The 17,614-nt window shown below is 40.1% G+C and overlaps 1 long non-coding RNA gene across 8 annotated transcripts in view; it reads right to left on the minus strand.

Moving 5' to 3' along the window:
• LOC128776230 (uncharacterized) overlaps positions 1 to 17,238 on the minus strand; it is a 31,099-nt gene extending 13,861 nt beyond the window's left edge. For all 8 annotated transcript variants that reach the window (XR_008421343.1, XR_008421340.1, XR_008421342.1 and 5 more), the window contains exon 1: positions 17,127 to 17,238. This is a non-coding gene — a long non-coding RNA (uncharacterized LOC128776230). The remainder of the gene's footprint in view (positions 1 to 17,126) is intronic.
• Between the last annotated feature and the right edge of the window lie 376 nt (positions 17,239 to 17,614).

Raw genomic sequence — 17,614 nt, forward strand, 5'->3', positions numbered from 1 at the left:
CATGCATTATATGACACAGACCTTGTGGTCACCACAATGGAAGCACCAGTGAAGGAATGGGGGAAACTTGAATCACACAGGAATAGAAATTTGAGAAATTAGAGGACAGTAAGCAGAGTTTGAGGAGGTGCAGAGGGGAGGGTACTGGGTTCAGTGAGATGCAGTTGCAGGCCATTCCTGACCACAGCCTGAGCAGGGAGCATGAGTTCCACACGGAGCTGCTATGTGGGATCACTCTCAGTGCACAATGCAAGCTTCCTCTCCAAAATGTCATATTTGTCAAAGTGCACCCAGGTGATCATCTAAAAAGGTTGTTGTCTCCCTGCGTTGTCTGAAGGTTCTGGATATTTATGGGTGAAAAAAATGCCCTGGATATATAGGAAATTTAACTTGGTCTTAAGGAAATGCTTGTCTGCCTAAGTTCATATCCTTCAGTGAGACTAAAAGTGAAGACAGGATCTAGATCAGCTGAGTGCCTGCATTGGCCTTTAGCCTGGGTAGACCTACAATTCAGGGATGCCCAGATGCCACCCCTGCTGGACCCCTGACATAACCTGACAATGGCATTGCATCTATCTCCTTAAACTTCTATCACAATATCCCGAGGGTTTCCCTGTGTTCCTGCTATCTCAGCCAGAACACCAATTCTCAGTGGGACCTACACAGAGCCTGAGATGGGTTATCTGTGAAAGAGGGGTAATAATTGTTTCTAAGGACATAATGAAAAGAAGACATTGAATACAGAATGCATCTGCAAAATGTCTGGGAAATATCCACTCACCCTTCTCACAGTTTCAATTAAGATATCTCCACACAAATGATCATCAAAAAAATATGGTCACAGAAGTTCATTAAACCAGATGGTTAACGCCTCTTCCCAGGGATTGGGGATTGCCACTTTAAAGAAGACAACGGCACACTTATTCTATTAAGATTCAGGCCTTACCAGACAAAGAAAGAAAAAGATAATTACGAGAATGTGTATATCAGAGTTCTACATCTGAGATCTGAAGACAATCATATTCCATTACATATAGACTCGCAGATGCATCCACACACTAAAGTGTTCATCTGAGGCCACAGATTAAGTACCGAAGAGGGAATGCATATAGGAAAACATAAGACCATAGGGAAATAACCCCAAATCTCGTAAATCTCACTGTCTTATATGACAACTATTTTGAAATTTGAAGAGGACTGTGTGAGGTGACAGAGTATGGTGATTATATATCTTAAAAATGTGTCAGATCTGCCCGCATGCTTTCTCTGCTCACCCTGCGCTCTCCACTTTGTTTTTCTTAGTATCCCTTAATAGTACTTTTACTGTTCTGTCTCTGTTTCAGTGTTTGCTTCTAGGAGGACCTACTCTCACCCCCCATCGAATGCACACAGTGCGGTTCCTATACACACAGGTAACAAACTAGCAGAAATTCCAGTGATGGAGGATAGTAGCAAGATCGCCCTTTTTGCAGAGGAGCCCGAGAGAGTTTTCTGGGGTGATGGTAACTTCCTATATCTAGATGCATGGGGTGCTTGTGCTCATTTATTTTAGAAATATTCACTGACTCCTGGTGCTTGGGGTCAGATAGACAGGTACCTGACCCTAGCATATGGCTGATTTCTAATGGTGGGTAAGGATCAGGGACCAGCAGTGACTGTGGGAGATGAGTGAGGGGGCCACACATGGCGTCAGATCCTCACCCAGGATGCCATGTCTCCACGACAGCAACCTTGTGCAGGAGGGCTCTGAGGATCACATATTTCTTGATCAGTCCTGTGAAATGCATAATCCTACTCCAGATTTCTCACTGAGGGATGGACAGGGCAGAGGCCAGCAGCTGGAGGACACCCTGATCATGGCTGGAGTGGAACAGTGGGCCTGAGAGAATGAGTCAGAGAAAGGGAAAGGCAGAAGATAGTGGCAAGGATTTTGAGATATAAAGGGAAGAGGAGAGAAGGCAACGTTTTCTACTGACTTCACCCACATTTCTGTGTGAACAAAAGGAGATTCTTGTCTCGCAGGGAAGGGAAGAGGGCTGGCAAAAAGACAGGGTGACATTCTCAGCTCAAGTGCTCAGGATATCTGCCTTGCTCTTGAATACATATCACAGGAAGCCTGTGCCTTCTGTCATAAGTGGAACTGCAGCTCATACCATTTGGTGAAAATTAAAGCGATGATGAAGACCTAATCATTAAAGTATTGCAACGAGAGCATGTGAACATACAGAGAGATACAATAGAAGCAAAAGTCCAAGGTAAACCGACTTCAAAACTTATGGGAATATAGACTATCGGAAAAGGAGATACCCCAATGCCAGCTTTCAGACACCTGGGCAATATGTGAAAACGTGGAATAAAAAGTAGTCCTTACTTCAAAAGCAACATTAGCATTAGACACAAAGGGATCATGATGGAAGGTTTAGGGAGAAACCATATGATTTCATGGTGCTGTACCCATGGTCCTGTACCCTCAATCTCATCAAAGTATACCCTTTAACTTGAGGTTTGTTATATGTAATCATATCTCATTAAAGAGAGTTTCAAAACATAAAATAATAGAAGCAAATGTGGGAAAGTTCCTTTCCAATCCTGAAGTGCATGTGTGATATGAGTCTGTCTTCCCATGTCTCAAAAATCCAAAATAATAAGACATTTAAAAAATTAATAATAGCAAAGTAAGAGGACCCTGAGCTCACCCTGTCCCATATTTTCAATGCATAACATCCACATTCAAGTCCATGAACCAAAGAGCGATCCAAAGACTGGCAGAACAAACTCCACACCGAAGTAGAGAGAAGCTGCATCAGAAAGGTTAGGAATGTCAGAAAGGTGGAGGCTGTCTGCCTGCATAAGGGGCAGAAAAAGTGAGCCCTCACACCAGGGAGGTCATACAGGGAAGACTAATCTCCATAACATTGGGCATTAAAACTTAGAGGGGCTGAATGCCTTTGTGTTCAGATACAGGAGGTTTGGAGGTCAGCTGACCCAGCACTGGGAGATCCAGGAGGATGAGTGATAGCCATATCCCTGCATGTGTAGAGAGGCAATGTAAACATGGCATTTTACACAATGCCGAGGAAACAGGAGACAGATGTATTCATGCTGATTCTGGAGTGTGTTGGAGGACTTCTCCAACAATGAGGGAGCTCACAGGCACCACTCTTCTCCCCCAGCCTCCCAGAATAAGCATAGAAGCACCCACAAGAGGGTGAGGCTGCACAGACACTTGCTAACTAACCCATTAGCAGTGCACCAGTCCCAAGGGTTCACTAGGGGACTCACCAAACCAAGCCTGCTGGTCTCAGGGCAAACATTTTTCAAACCACAAGGGTACCCTGTCTGACAAGCTGCATGCATAGCTGCCACAACATGCTGTGCACATCTGCACCTCACCCAGCTGTACATATCCAGACACCCTCATCTGTCTCACTAAGCCACATGTCCCCAGGCACAGACATGCTCTGTGCATATCCTCAAGCCCCTAGCTTCCACCGCTGGGCCACAGCCCCCAGCCACCAAAGGACATCGGGAAATCTGGCATAGGACTTGTAGCCCTGTGAAATTTTGCTAACACTCCTGCCCTGTGCCCAAGTTATCCAGCGGACATACAACCCCACAGCTGGCCTGCCTGGGTCCCACTAACACCACTGAGACAAAGCACAGCCCAAAACAGCACGCAGTCAGTGCAGACACCTGCACTAACAGGAAAAGTAACCCAGACACAGCAGCAGGCTGTGAACAGTACCTATACGATAGCCTCCTGAAGGTCCAGGTCCTATAAACGGAGATGTGCACTGCTGAGTTCTCCAGGACCTCTTCTTCATAACGTTATTAGTTTCAAGAGCAGAAGGTACAGCTGACTTTCTTAACACAGACAAATAGAGACAGAGAGACAGACAAAATGGACACACAGAGATGTTTATCCACAATGAAAGACCTAGTCAAAGTCACAGCCAGAGATCTAAGCCAAAGAGATGTAGGTAACATACCTGATACAGATTTGAAAGCAATGATCATAAGGGTACTCATTAGAGTTGTGAAATGAGTAGAAGAGTGAGACTGACTAAGATAAGAAATAGTACAGTAGACATTGAGGACACGATAAAGGAGAGACATGCTTGCTGGAACTAACAAAGGGATGGAAGAAGCAGAGGAGCAAACCAGTGTCCTCGAAGACTGAGTAATGGAAATTAATCACATTGAACCAAAGAGAGAGAACAGAATTCTGCAACGTGAGATGAGACTAAGGGAGCTCAGTGACTACAGCAAAGATAACAATATTGATATTGTAGGAGTCTCAGAAGAAACAGAAAAGGCAGCAGAAAATTTATTTGTGGAAACAATAGCTGAAAAATGCCCTAATTGGGGGAGGAAACAAACATCCCCATGCGGGAGGCTAGAGAATTCACATCGAAATGAACAAAATCAGGCCAACATCCAGACATATTGTAAGCAAACTTGCAAATTACAGTGACAATAAAGAAAAACTCTTAAATGCAGCAACACAAAGAGACCTTCACTTAGAAGGGAAGACCCATAAGGCTAGCTACCAGATTTCTGAACAGATACTTGGCAGGCGAGAAGCAAGTGACATCACATATTCAGAGTGCTGAATGGAAAAATCAGCAGCCAAGAATACTCTATCCAGCAAGTCTATCATTCAGAATGGAAGGAGACACAGACTTTCCCAAACAAAAACTAAAGGTGTTTGTACCACTAAATCAGTCCTGCAAGAAATATGAAGAGGGACTCTTTGAGTGGAAAGGAGAGACCAAAAGTGACACTATAGAGGTAAAAGACACAAATCAAGTAAAACATGAATATTTTTGTAAAAAATAGTTAAGGAACTCAGAGATATGGATTTGAAATATAATAACATCTACCAAAAACCTAGGGAGAAGAACATAATGGGTTCCAAGGTAAATGACCATCAGCTTCATACAAACTGCTAAACGCAGAAGAGGTTATGTAAATAACCCAGCAGTAACCATATATCAAAAACCAGTCACAAATATGCTAAGAATAAAGATAAATAAATTAAAATACTTCACTAAAGAAAATAAGCAAAACATGAAAGACAGACAAGAAAGGATCGGAGAAAATCATTAGAAACCACAAGAAAACAGGTAATATAATGGCAATACATACATACATACATAGCAATCATTTCTTTGAAGGTAAATGGAATGAATGCTCCAATCTAGAGACATAGGGTGTAAGAACGGATGAAAAAAAAAATTAGAGTAGCAATACTGTATCAGAAAAAATACACTTAAAACAAAGTACATAACAAGAGACAGAGGAGGACGTTATATAACAGTAAAGGGTACAGTCCAAAAGGAGATATAACAACTGTAAATATATCCCACAATTAAGTGGGATTTATTCCCAAGCTGCAAGGGTGGTTCAGTATTTGCAAATCAATGTGATACAATATATCAACAGGAGAAAGGATAAGAACCATATGATCGGGGCACCTGGGTGGCTCAATCCTTTAGCAGTCTGACATCAGCTCAGGTCATGACCCCATGATTCGTGAGTTCAAGTCCCACATCAGACTCTGTGCTGAAACTCAGAGCCAAGAGCCTCCATCGAACTCTGTGTCTCCCACTCTCTTTCTGCCCCTTCCCTGCTCACACTCTGTCTCTCTCAAAATTAATAAACGTTAAAAGAAAAGAACCATACGGTCATTTCAATACATGAAGAAAAAGCATTTGACATACTACAACATCCATTCATGATTATAACCCCCTAAAGTAGGTTTACAGGGAACATACATCAATGCAATAAATGTTTTCTATGAAAACCCTGAAGCTATAATCAACCTTAATGGAGAAAATCTGAGAGCTTTTCCTATAAGGTCGGGGAAAACACAAGGATGTTTACTCTTACCACTTTTAATAAACATAGCACTGGAAGTCCAAGCTACAGCCAGCAGATAAATCAAATGAAATGAAACTAAACAAAATGAAACGAAACAAAACAACGTAAATTAAAGTAAAAGAAAAGAAAAGAAAAAAAAGAAAAGAAAAGACAAAAGAAAAGAAAAGAAAGGAAGAAAAGAAAAACTAATCCAAATCTGGAAGAAGTGAATCTTTCACACTTTGCCGATTACATGACACTATATATAGAAAACCCCAAAGAGTCCACCCAATAACTGCTAGAAGTGATAAATGAATACAGCAATGTCACCGGATACAAAATCATTGTACAGAAATCTGTTGCATTTCTAGACAATAACGAATCAGTAGAGAGAGAAATTAAGAAAACAGTCCCATTTACAGTTGTACACCAAATAATAAGGTATCTATGAATAAATCTATCCAAGGTGGTGAGCGACCTATACTCTGAAAATTATAAAAAAGTGATGAAAGAAATACAAGATGACACAAAAAAGTGGAAGGATATTCCATACTCATGGATCGGAAGTACAAATTTCATGGAAATGTCTATACTTCCCAAAGCAACTGACACAATTAATGCAATCGCCATCAAAATAGCAACAACATTTTTCATAGAACTAGAACAGTCCTAAAATTTGTACAGAACCACAAAAGACCCAAATCTTCAGAGTAAACAACCTTTATGTGAAGTGATAATTATGGATGGAACTATGCCTCTGGATCTTCTGCTCCAAAACACAGTAGTCAGCCTAAGCATTTGAACAAACGTTAGACATATCCCAACCAAAGATCATTCTACAAAGTACATTCTACAAACGTACCCTCAAAACTTTGCAGATCATGAAAAATATGGAAAAATCTAAAAATTGTCATGGCCAAGTGGAGCCGAAGGAGACAGGATGACTGTAATGTGCCAGCTGGGATGAGTCTGGGACAGAAGAGGTTAAAACTGAAGCAATCTGAATACAAATATAAAGTTAGTTAATACTACCATATCTCTTTGGGATATTGATTGTGATCATGTATCGACTTAGAGGACATCAATAGTCAGAAAACACTCTGATGTATGTGGAGACTCAATAATATCTTCCCAATTTTTCTGGTAACTAGAAGCCCACCATGATTGAAAATACTATTAGTAATCATGGTTTTATGTTTTCAACACCTAATATTATATGACTAGTTCTAGTATTAGTTACTAGTGATGGCCATGTACCTAGTCTTGTTGTTCTTACTATTGTGTAATTTAAATAATAGCATTCATGGTACAGAAAACTGAATGCATGATATACGCTTCATAGAAACATCCACTTTACATATTTTAAGATAATGACGTATGTATACACCACTGTATTATGTGGTATGTAAATTAAGTGTTTTTCGGATCTTGAATGAACATGTCATTAAATGGCTTTCCATAAAGTCGGTTATCCTAGATAATGAATGATACTCAGATTTTACAGGATGTACTTCACATCATGCCTGAAGAGTGTCCAAAAAAGAAAACATACGTACACACGGCCAGATGGATCATTGTGACTGGCTCACTTATTGTAAAGAATCCTTGCTTTAATATTTTCACGCATATTTTTAGCAGGAATACAAGAGAATGAAATATTTCCAAATCAAAGAGATGTTCAAAGTCTGGAAGAATGATAGGGTGTTCAAGGGGTTTCAGAAGGAAAATATGTGACCATGAAGTGGCAGTCACAGGCAAGCAGGTTTCTCTCGTCCACTTTGACAGGTTTTCATGAGGGGATGTCCATCACAGCTTGTGATCTGCAAAAGGGTAAGACCCAGAAGCACCAGAGGGAAAGACACACTTTAGGAAGAGGTGACTTGGAAAGGGTGCTTCTGTGCCTAAGTGATGGCTCAGAAACCTGGCTGGGTGTCCCTGGGTCAAAGATTTCAGGAGGCCAGCAGTAACCTAGACTCACAAAGATCTAAGTAACATACATCAATGTAATTTAGAGTCACAAAAATCTTAGAGCCACAGAGTTGATCTTCATCTATGATTAGGAAATGGTCACAGTTTTACAGGATATGATCATCGGGCTGGCAGTAGATGGCTAAAATATTATTTAGGGTTATGTTTTTAATAAAAAAAATTGATGTGCAAAAATATGGGTTTGGAATGTAAAGAAAATTCACAGGACCATCATGGAGTTACTTACGTTAAGGCCTCATGTCACTATCCCTAAATTCATTCCTGTAGGAATGTAACCTTTAACCAGTCAGCAATGAAATTCCTAGTCATTGCTGGAAATTTAACTGACAGACCCCCGCCATTCCCTCAGGGAGGAAATCTCGCCTAAATAAGGTATTCCATGCCACTAAATTTGTTTTAAGTTTATTTATTTTGAGAGAGAGAGAGAGAAAGAGAGCACATGCAAGGGAGGGGCAGGAATAGAGGGAGAGAGAGAAGCCCATGACCACGAGGTCATGATCTGAGCCAGGATCAAGACTCGGACACTTAACCAAGCGATCCAGACCCCGAGAATGTGGAGTTTCAAAGGTTAGCAGGCTTGGCTGGGATACAGCCCTGAGGGCACTGGCCTAATCCTTGAGAAAAGGCAGCAAACTACTTACAGGCAGATGGTATGGAAACAGTGACCTGTACATCGCCTGGTGCACGCAGTGGGGCGATTATACACTCATCATGGAGAGCATCCCTGAGAGGCAGTGTTCACAACAAGGGGACAAAGGAGCTAGGACAGAGGAGGTGTGTGGGACCATTTTCCTCCTCTTCCCCACAGCATAAACACAGAGCCATCTGCTGGAAACAATGTCATCCCCACACTGGCTGCCTAACATGCTTACATCAACCCCACATTCCTGTGCTCTGGTGAGACTGGCCTTCTAGGTCAATCAGGCTTGCTTCAGTCCCAATGGAGGTGTCCCCTTCCCCAGGAGACCAGCGGAAGCCCATGACCACATCACCTCTCTTGACCAGACAGTTCTGCAGAGCTTCACTTCGAGTGGCAGTCATTTCAAGTCTCATTTAGGAAGCAGATCGGAGCTGACCTAGATAAAACTCAGCACATTCTGGCCAAGGACCATACATTGTCCATACAACTGGCCTGAAGGACAGTGCAGCCAGAACACAAAACAGTGTATGCAACACACACCACAGACACTCCCTGATGGTCAGACCCTGGACACTAGATGACCTCCTTTTCATAAAGCCATTCATCTCACAGGCAGCTAACATAATGAGCTTTTGTAACACAGAGAAGGCAAATACTCAGCCAAAATGCCAAGACAAGAGGAATGCATCCCAAATGAAAGAAAAAGATACGGTCATGGCCAGAGAAATGGAAGGAACACTTCCAAACTCATTCTATGAGGCCAGCTTGGCCTTGAGTCCAAACTGGACAAAGACCCCACCAGAAAAGAAAACTACAGACCAATTTCCCTGATGAACCTGGATGCAAAAATTCTCAACAAAAAGTAGTGAACCGGATCCAACAATACATACAAATAATTATTCACCACAATGAATTGGATTTATTCCTGGGATGTACCACCCATTCAATATCTGCAAATCAACTGATGTGATACATCACATTGATAAAAGAAAGGATAACAACCATATGATCCTCTCAATAGATGCAGAAAGAGCATTTGACACAATGCAGCATCCTTTCTTGATGAAAAAAAAAAGTACTCATGAAAGGAAGGATAGAAAGATCTTGTCTGAATATCAGTATGTCCAGATACAAAAGTCCCACAGCTAATATCATCTTCATTGAGGAAAAACTGAGAGCTTTCCCCCTAAGGTCAGGAACACGACTGGGATGTCCACTCTCACCACTATTATTCCACAAACTGTTGGAAGTCCTAACCTCAGCAAGCAGACAACAAAAAGAAATACAAGGCGTCCAAATTGGCAAGGAGGGTCAAACTTTCCCTCTTCACAGACATGATACTTTCCAAGGAAATCCAAAAGACTCCATGGAAAAACTGTTAGGACTGATACTGGAATTCAGGAAAGTCTCAGGATATAAAATCAATATACAGAAGTTGACTGCATTTCTATACACCAATAATGAGTCAGCAGAAAGAAATCAAGGATTGATGTACTTTACAACTGCACTGAAAACCATCAAATACCCAGGGGTAAACATAACCAAAGAGGTAAAAGATCAGTACACTTAAAACAATAGAGGGGCGCCTGGGTGGCTCAGTCGGTTAAGTGCCAACTTCGGTTCAGGACATGATCCCTCATTTGTGGGTCTGAGTCCCGTGATGGGCACTGTGCTGACCGCTCGGAGTCTGGAGCCTGCTTCAGAGTCTGTGTCTCCCTCTCTCTCTCTCTTTCTGCCCCTCCCCTGCTCATGTGCTCTCTCTTTCTCTCTCTCTCTCAAAAATAAACAAACATTAAAAAAATAAAGGAACAAACCATACAACATCTATGAAAGAAATGGAAGAAACACAAAGAAATGGAAAAACATTCCATGCTCATGGATGAGAAGAACAAATATTATTAAAATGTCAATACCACCCAAAGCAATCGACACATTCAATGCAATCCCTATCAAAATAACAACAGCATTTCTCACAGAACTAGAACAAACAACCCTAAAATTTGTAGGGAGCCAGAAAAGACCCCAAATCGCCAAAGTCATGTTGAAAAAGAAAACAAAGCTGGAGACATTAAAATCTGGACTTTATGGTGTATTAGAAAACCGCAATCATCAAGACAGTATGGTACGGGCACAAAAACGGACACAGACATCAATGGAATGGAATAGGGAACCCATAAATGGACCCTCAAACATATGGCCGAGTAATCTTTGATAACACTGGAAAGAGTATCCAATGGAAAAACAAAAGTCTCTTCAGCAAATGGTACTGGGAAAACTGGACAGTGAGAAGATTGGACCTGGACTATGTTCTTAAACCACACACACACACACACACACACACACACACACACACACACACACACACACACCTCAAAATGGATGAAAGATATAAATGTAAGAAAGGGACCATCAAAATCCTAGAGGAGAAAACAGGCAATCTACCTCCTTGATACTGGCCACAACAACTTCTTGCTTGTCATGTCTCCAAAGCAAGGGCAATAAAAACCAAAATGAACTTTGGGACCTAAAGATAAAAAGCATCTGCACAGCAGAGGACACAATCAGCAAAACTGAAAGGCCACTGAATGAAATGGGAGAAGATATTTGCAGGTGACATATCAGATAAAGGATTAGTATCCAAAATCTATAAAAAATCATCACACTCAACACCCAAAAACCAAATAATCCGGTGAAGAAATGGGCAAAAGACGTGAAGAGACACTTTAAGAAAGATGACATTCAGATTGGTCACACATGAAAAGATGCTCAATCTCACTCGTCATCACTGAAATACAAATCAAAACCACAATGAGATATCCCCTCACACCTATCAGAATGGCTAAAATTAACATCTCCGAAAAAGACAGATTTGCCAAGGATGCAGAGAAAGGGAACGCTTTTGAAATGCTGGTGGAAATGCAAAGTGGTGTAGCCACTCTGGAAATAGTATGGAGATTTGTCAGAAAAACTAAAAATAGAACTACACTAGGCCCCAGCAATTGCACTACCACGTGTTTATCCAAAGGATACACTAATGCTGAGTCGAAGTGGCACATGCACTGCAATGTTTATAGCAACATTATCAACAATAGCTAAATTATGCAAAGAGCCCAAATGACCATTGACAGATGAATGGATAAAGAAGATGTGGTATATTCATACAATGGAATATTACTCGGCGATCAAAAAGAATGAAATCTTGCTCTTGAAACAACATGGATGGAACCTGACTTGATTATGCTAAGCAAAATATGTCAGAGAAAGACACACATCATATGATTTCTCTCATCTGTGGAATTTAATACAACTGATGAACGTAGTGAAAGGAAAGGAAAAATAAGATACAGAGAGGGAGTCAAACAATAAGAGACTCTTAAATACAGAGAAGAAACTCAGGGTTCCAGGAGGGTTATTGAATAGGGGTATGGGCTAAATGGGTGATGGGCATTACGGGTGCACTTGGGATGAGTATTGGGTATATTTTGTACTTGATGGATCACTAAATTCTACTGCTGAAACAGTATTCCACTATAAAGTAACTAACTTGAGCTTAAATTTAAAAAAGAGAGATATTAAAAAGAAGTAAAGAAATGTACTACCAGTCAAAAGAAAAGAATATTTAAATCGGGTTCTTTGAGTGGAAATCTAGGACTAAAAGTGTTACAGACAAGAAAGGATCAGAGAAAACACCAAGAAACAATGGCAAAACAACTAGTAGAATGGCACTAAATATATACCTATTAATAACCACTCTAAATGTACATGGACTAAATGCTCCAATCATAAGACATTGGATAGGGCGTCAGAATGGACAAAACAAACAAACAAACAAAAACAACACCTATCTAGATGCTGTCTACAAAGATTTATTTGGACTTAAGTCACCTTCAGATTTAAAGTGAGGGAATAAAGAAATATTTATTATGCCAATAATGTCAAAAGAAAGCCAGTAGCAATACTTATATCAGGCAAAATAACCTTTAAAACCGAGACTCTATTTTGGTACACTTTGGGTAAATACCTAAGAGTGACATTTCATGAACCCAGTATTTATGGCAGCATTATCAACAGTAGCCAAACTACAGAGAAAGCCCAAGTATCCATCAACTGATGAAGGTATAAAGAAGTGGTTTGTGTGTATGTGTGTGTGTGTGTGTGTGTGTGTGTGTGTGTATGTATACACACATATATATATATATATATGTACATATGTGTACGTTCATATATACAAACATATGTATATACAAAGAAATATAACTCAACTTCAAGAAGAATGAAATCTTGCCATTTGCAATGATGTGGATGGAGCTAGAATGTATTATGCTAAGTGAAATATGTCAATCAGAGAAAGACAAATATAGGATTTCACTCATGTGGAATTGAAGAAACAAAACAGATGAAAACATGGGAAGGGGGAAGGAAACGAGAAGAGTGGTAACAAACCACATGAGTCTCCTAATGTTAGAGAAAGAAAACGAAGGTTGATGGAGGGAAATGGGTCAGCGCTGGGCTAGATGTCAGATGAGTATTAAGGAGAGCACTTGTTGTGATGAGCACTGGGTATTGTATGTAAGGGATGAATCACCAAATTCTTCTCCCGAATCCGAGAATGCACTGTATGTCAACTATGACTTAAATTAAAATAAATAAATGAATAAGTAAGTAAATAAATAAATAAATAAATAAATAAATAAAGCCATAACAAGAGATGAAGATGGACGCTATCTCATACTAAAGGGGACAATGAAACAAGAAGATCCAATGATTGTATATTTTGATGCACCCAACATGCGATCACTAAGTATATAAAAGATTTAACAACCACCATAAAGGAACTCATTTTTTATAATATAACGATAGTAGAGGACTTTAGCACATCACTCACATCAATGGACAGAAGCTGTAAACAGAAAATCAACAAGGAAACAATGGCTTTGAATGACACACTGGACCTGATGGGTTTAACAGATATATTTAGAACACTCCATACTAAAATGGCAGAGTACATATTCTTTTCAAGCGCACATGGGACATTCTCCAGAATTGATCATATTCTAGGTCACATATCAGAAGAAGAACAGCAGAAGGAAGAAGTAATAGAGATTCACAGGGAAATCAGGGATATTCAAACCAAAAAGACACTAGACAAAATCAATGAAACCAGGGGCTGGTTCTTTGAAAACAGTAATCAACATGAAAACCTTCTAGGCAGACTTTTCAGTAAGAAGAGAGAAAGGACTCAAATAAATAAAATCACAAATAAGAAAGGAGAAATAACAGTCCACACCACAAAAATACAGTTAGAAGTTAATATTATGAACAACTATATACAACAAATTGGAAACTCTGAGAAAAATGGACAAATTCCTATAAACACACAAACTACCAAAACTGAAACAGGAAGATACATAAAATCTGAAAACAGAAAGAAATCAAATCAGTAATAAAACAATCTCCCCCCAACACAAGAGTTCTGGGCCAGATGGTTTAACTGATGAATTCTACCATCCATTTAAGAAAGAGGTAAGATGTATTCTCCTCGAATTATTACGAAAAATAAAAAAGAAGGAAAACTTATAAATTCATCTTATGAGGCCATCATTACCCTGATACCAAAACCAGATAAAGCCTCCACTAAAACCGAAAACTGGTGGGGCGCCTGTGTGACTCGGGCTGTTTACTGTTCAACTCTTAATTTCGGATTAGGACATTATCTTGCGGTGCGTGGGTTTGAGTCCCATGTTGGACCCTGCCATGACAGTGTAGGGCATGGCCAGGATTCTCTCTCTCCCTATCTCTGAGCCCCTCCCTCACTTTTATGTACTCAAAGGAAAGAAATAAACATTTAAAAAATGTTTAAAAAATTTTTAAATAAAACTGCAGCCCGATAGCCTGATGACTATGTATGCAGAAATTCTTATTAAAATACCTTCAAATTAAAGTCAACAATACATTAATAGAATCATTTACCATAATCAAGTGGGATATATTCCTGGGCTGCAAGGGTGGTTCCACATTCACAGATCAATCAACATGATGCACCACAGTAATAGAAGAAAGGATAAGAACAATACGATGCTTTCAACAGATGCAGGAAAACTATTTGACAAAATGTCACATCCATTCATGATAAAACCCCTCAGCAAAGTACATTGAGACTCAACCTACCTGCACATAATAAAGGTCATCTAGGAAAAACCCACAGCTCATCTCACCTCAATGGGGAAAAATTGAAAATTTTTCCTCCAAGGTCAGGGACAAAACAGGGATGACCCCTCTCACCACTGTTATTCCACATAGTACGGGAAACCCTAACCAGAGCACTCAGACAACAAAAAGAAATAAGAGGCATCCAAATTGGCAAGGAAGATGTAGCACTTTCGCTATTTGGAACTGACATGATGTGTTCTATAAAAAACATGAAAGATTCCCTTAAAACTTGCTAGAATTGATATATGAATTCCACAAGTCACAATATACAGAAATCAAGCTACATAGATGTATTGCATTTCTAACAAAAATCATGAATTAACACAGAGAGAAAGTAAGGGATCAATCCCATTGACAGGCTCACAAATACCACAAGAAACCAGGAATAAACCTAACCAAAGAGTTGAAAGACCTGTACTCTAAAGGCTATGAAACACCTATGAAATAAATGGAAGAAGACACAAAGAAATGGACATACATTTCATGTTCATGGATGGGAAGCACAAAATACTGTTAAAATGTCTACACTCCTCAAAACAATCTACACATATAATGAAATCCCTATCACACTAACAAAAACATTTGTGACAGAACAAGAACAAATAATCTCAAAATTTGTATGGAATAACAAAAGTCCCCAAACAGCCAAAACAAACTTGAAGAAGAAAAGCAAAGCTGGAGACATCACAATTCCAGACTTTAGGTTATATTACAAAGCTATACTGATCAAAACAGTATGGAACTGGCAAAACAACAACAACAACAACAACAACAACAACACACAGAGGCATAGATCAATAGAATAGAAATGTAGAAATGAACTCACACCTATATGGTCAATTAATTCTCAACAAAGCAGGAAAGAACATCCAATGGAAAAAAAGATAGTCTGGGGACACAGGGGTGGCTCAGTCAACAAAGCATGTGATTGTGAATTCAGCTCAGGTTATGATCTCAGGACAGTGCAGAGCATGCGTGGGATTCTCTGTCTCCATTTCTCTCTGCCCCTCTACTTCATGCTCTCTCTATCAAAAGTAAGTAAATAAACTTAAAAAAAAGGCTCCTCAACATATGGTTTTGGAAAAACTGGACAGCATCCTGCAAAACAAAACAAAAACGGACCACTTTCTTACAACATACACAAAAATAAATCCAACATGGATAAAGACCTATATGTGAAACCTGAAACCATAAAAATCCCAGAGGATAACACGGGTAGTATCTTATTTGACATTGCCTGTACAAACGTCTTTGTAGATATATCTCTAGAGGTAAAGGAAACACAAGCAAAAATAACGAGACTTCATAAAAATTAAAACCTTCCATCACCTAGGAAATAATCAACAAAACTAAAACACCTACAGAATGATATTTGCAAACGACATCAGATAAAGGGTTAGTGCCCAAAATATATACAGTTATACAGCACCCAAAAAATGAGAAATCTGATTAAAAAAGGGCAGAAGACAAAAATGGACATTTTCCGAAGGAAGACATATACCTGGCCAAGAGACACATGAAAAAATACTCAACAATACTGATCTTCAGGGAAATACAATTCAAAAGTACAATGAGATAACACATCACATTTGTCACAATGACGAAAATCAATGAAGGATGAAACAGCAGGTGTTGCCAAGGATGTGGGGAAAGAATAACCCTCTTGCACTGTGGGTAAGAATGCAAACTGGTGCAGCCAGTCTGGAAAACATTATGGAGATTTCTCAAAAAAAAAAAAAAAACTGGAAATGGAAGTACCTTACAATCCAGCAATTTCACTACAAGGTATTTCCACAAAGAATACAAAATCTTCAAAGGGATACATGCACCATGATGTTTACAGCAGCATTTCCTACAACAGCCAAATTACAGAAACTATCCAAGCATCCATCAACTGATGAATAAATTGAGATGTGGTATATGGAATGTAATATTACTAGGCCGTAAAAACATGAAATCTTGCCATTTGCCATGAGCTGGATGGAGCAAGAGAATGTTACCCTGGGTGAAATAAGCCTTTCAGACAAAGACAAATACCAGATGATTTCACTAACACATGGAAATAAAACAAAACAAAGCGGGGGGGGGGGGGCGGGGAGGAGACAGTGACAAACAGACTCTTAACTAGGAAACAAACAGGGCTTCCAGAGCAAGGCGGGGAATGGGTGAAACAGCTGCTGAGGATTAAGAAGTACACCTGGGATGAACACCGGATGACGTGTGGAAGGGTTGCTCTATATTTTACACCTGAAACTAATACTACACTGTAACTTTACTCACTGCAATTTAAATTAAAGATAACGTACGTTAATGACAGGTACCTACCAGGTTTTCTGTAGTTTGCAATCACTTAATTAGGTTGGAAAAATAACCATGAAACTTTTTAAAAGGCATGTATGATGTGGGGGACAGTTTGTGCCCTTACCTCGGTCACTGGTTCTAGCAGGACTCGGAAAGTGGGTCCCAGCTCATTCTTCTAGGAGTTCCCAAGACGAGCATTTCATGTATTCATGTCCTAACGGAATGCAGCTCCCATTCTTCTGAATCTGTCAGGGTTTCTTCCCGGAAACAGGCCTGAATCTGGAACAAACCATCAACTGCATCGATGAGGTGATGTCGTGGGACTCCGCAATCCACGAGACCTTTAGTAAAATATGTCTTGTTCAAATACTGTCCGGGAAGGGGAGGAATGAAACACGGGAACAGCCCAGAAAATGCAAGGGCCTGTGCAGCTCAGCAACCAGCTTGCCCAGGGAAGCCACCCAGCGCCCACTCCTCAGCACTCAGTACAATAAGACAAATTCTCTCTGGCGACTCAGGAGATGCCAAGTTGCTACAAAGCTCCCAAGATCTCCCCTGGGGCGGGCGGCACAACCTGCTGGAAATGCAGCTCTGCTCTCTGTACTGAGGCAG

Source organism: Panthera pardus, unplaced genomic scaffold (assembly GCF_024362965.1).
Source record: "Panthera pardus isolate Hobbes unplaced genomic scaffold, ASM2436296v1 HiC_scaffold_12, whole genome shotgun sequence".
NCBI lineage: Eukaryota > Metazoa > Chordata > Mammalia > Carnivora > Felidae > Panthera > Panthera pardus.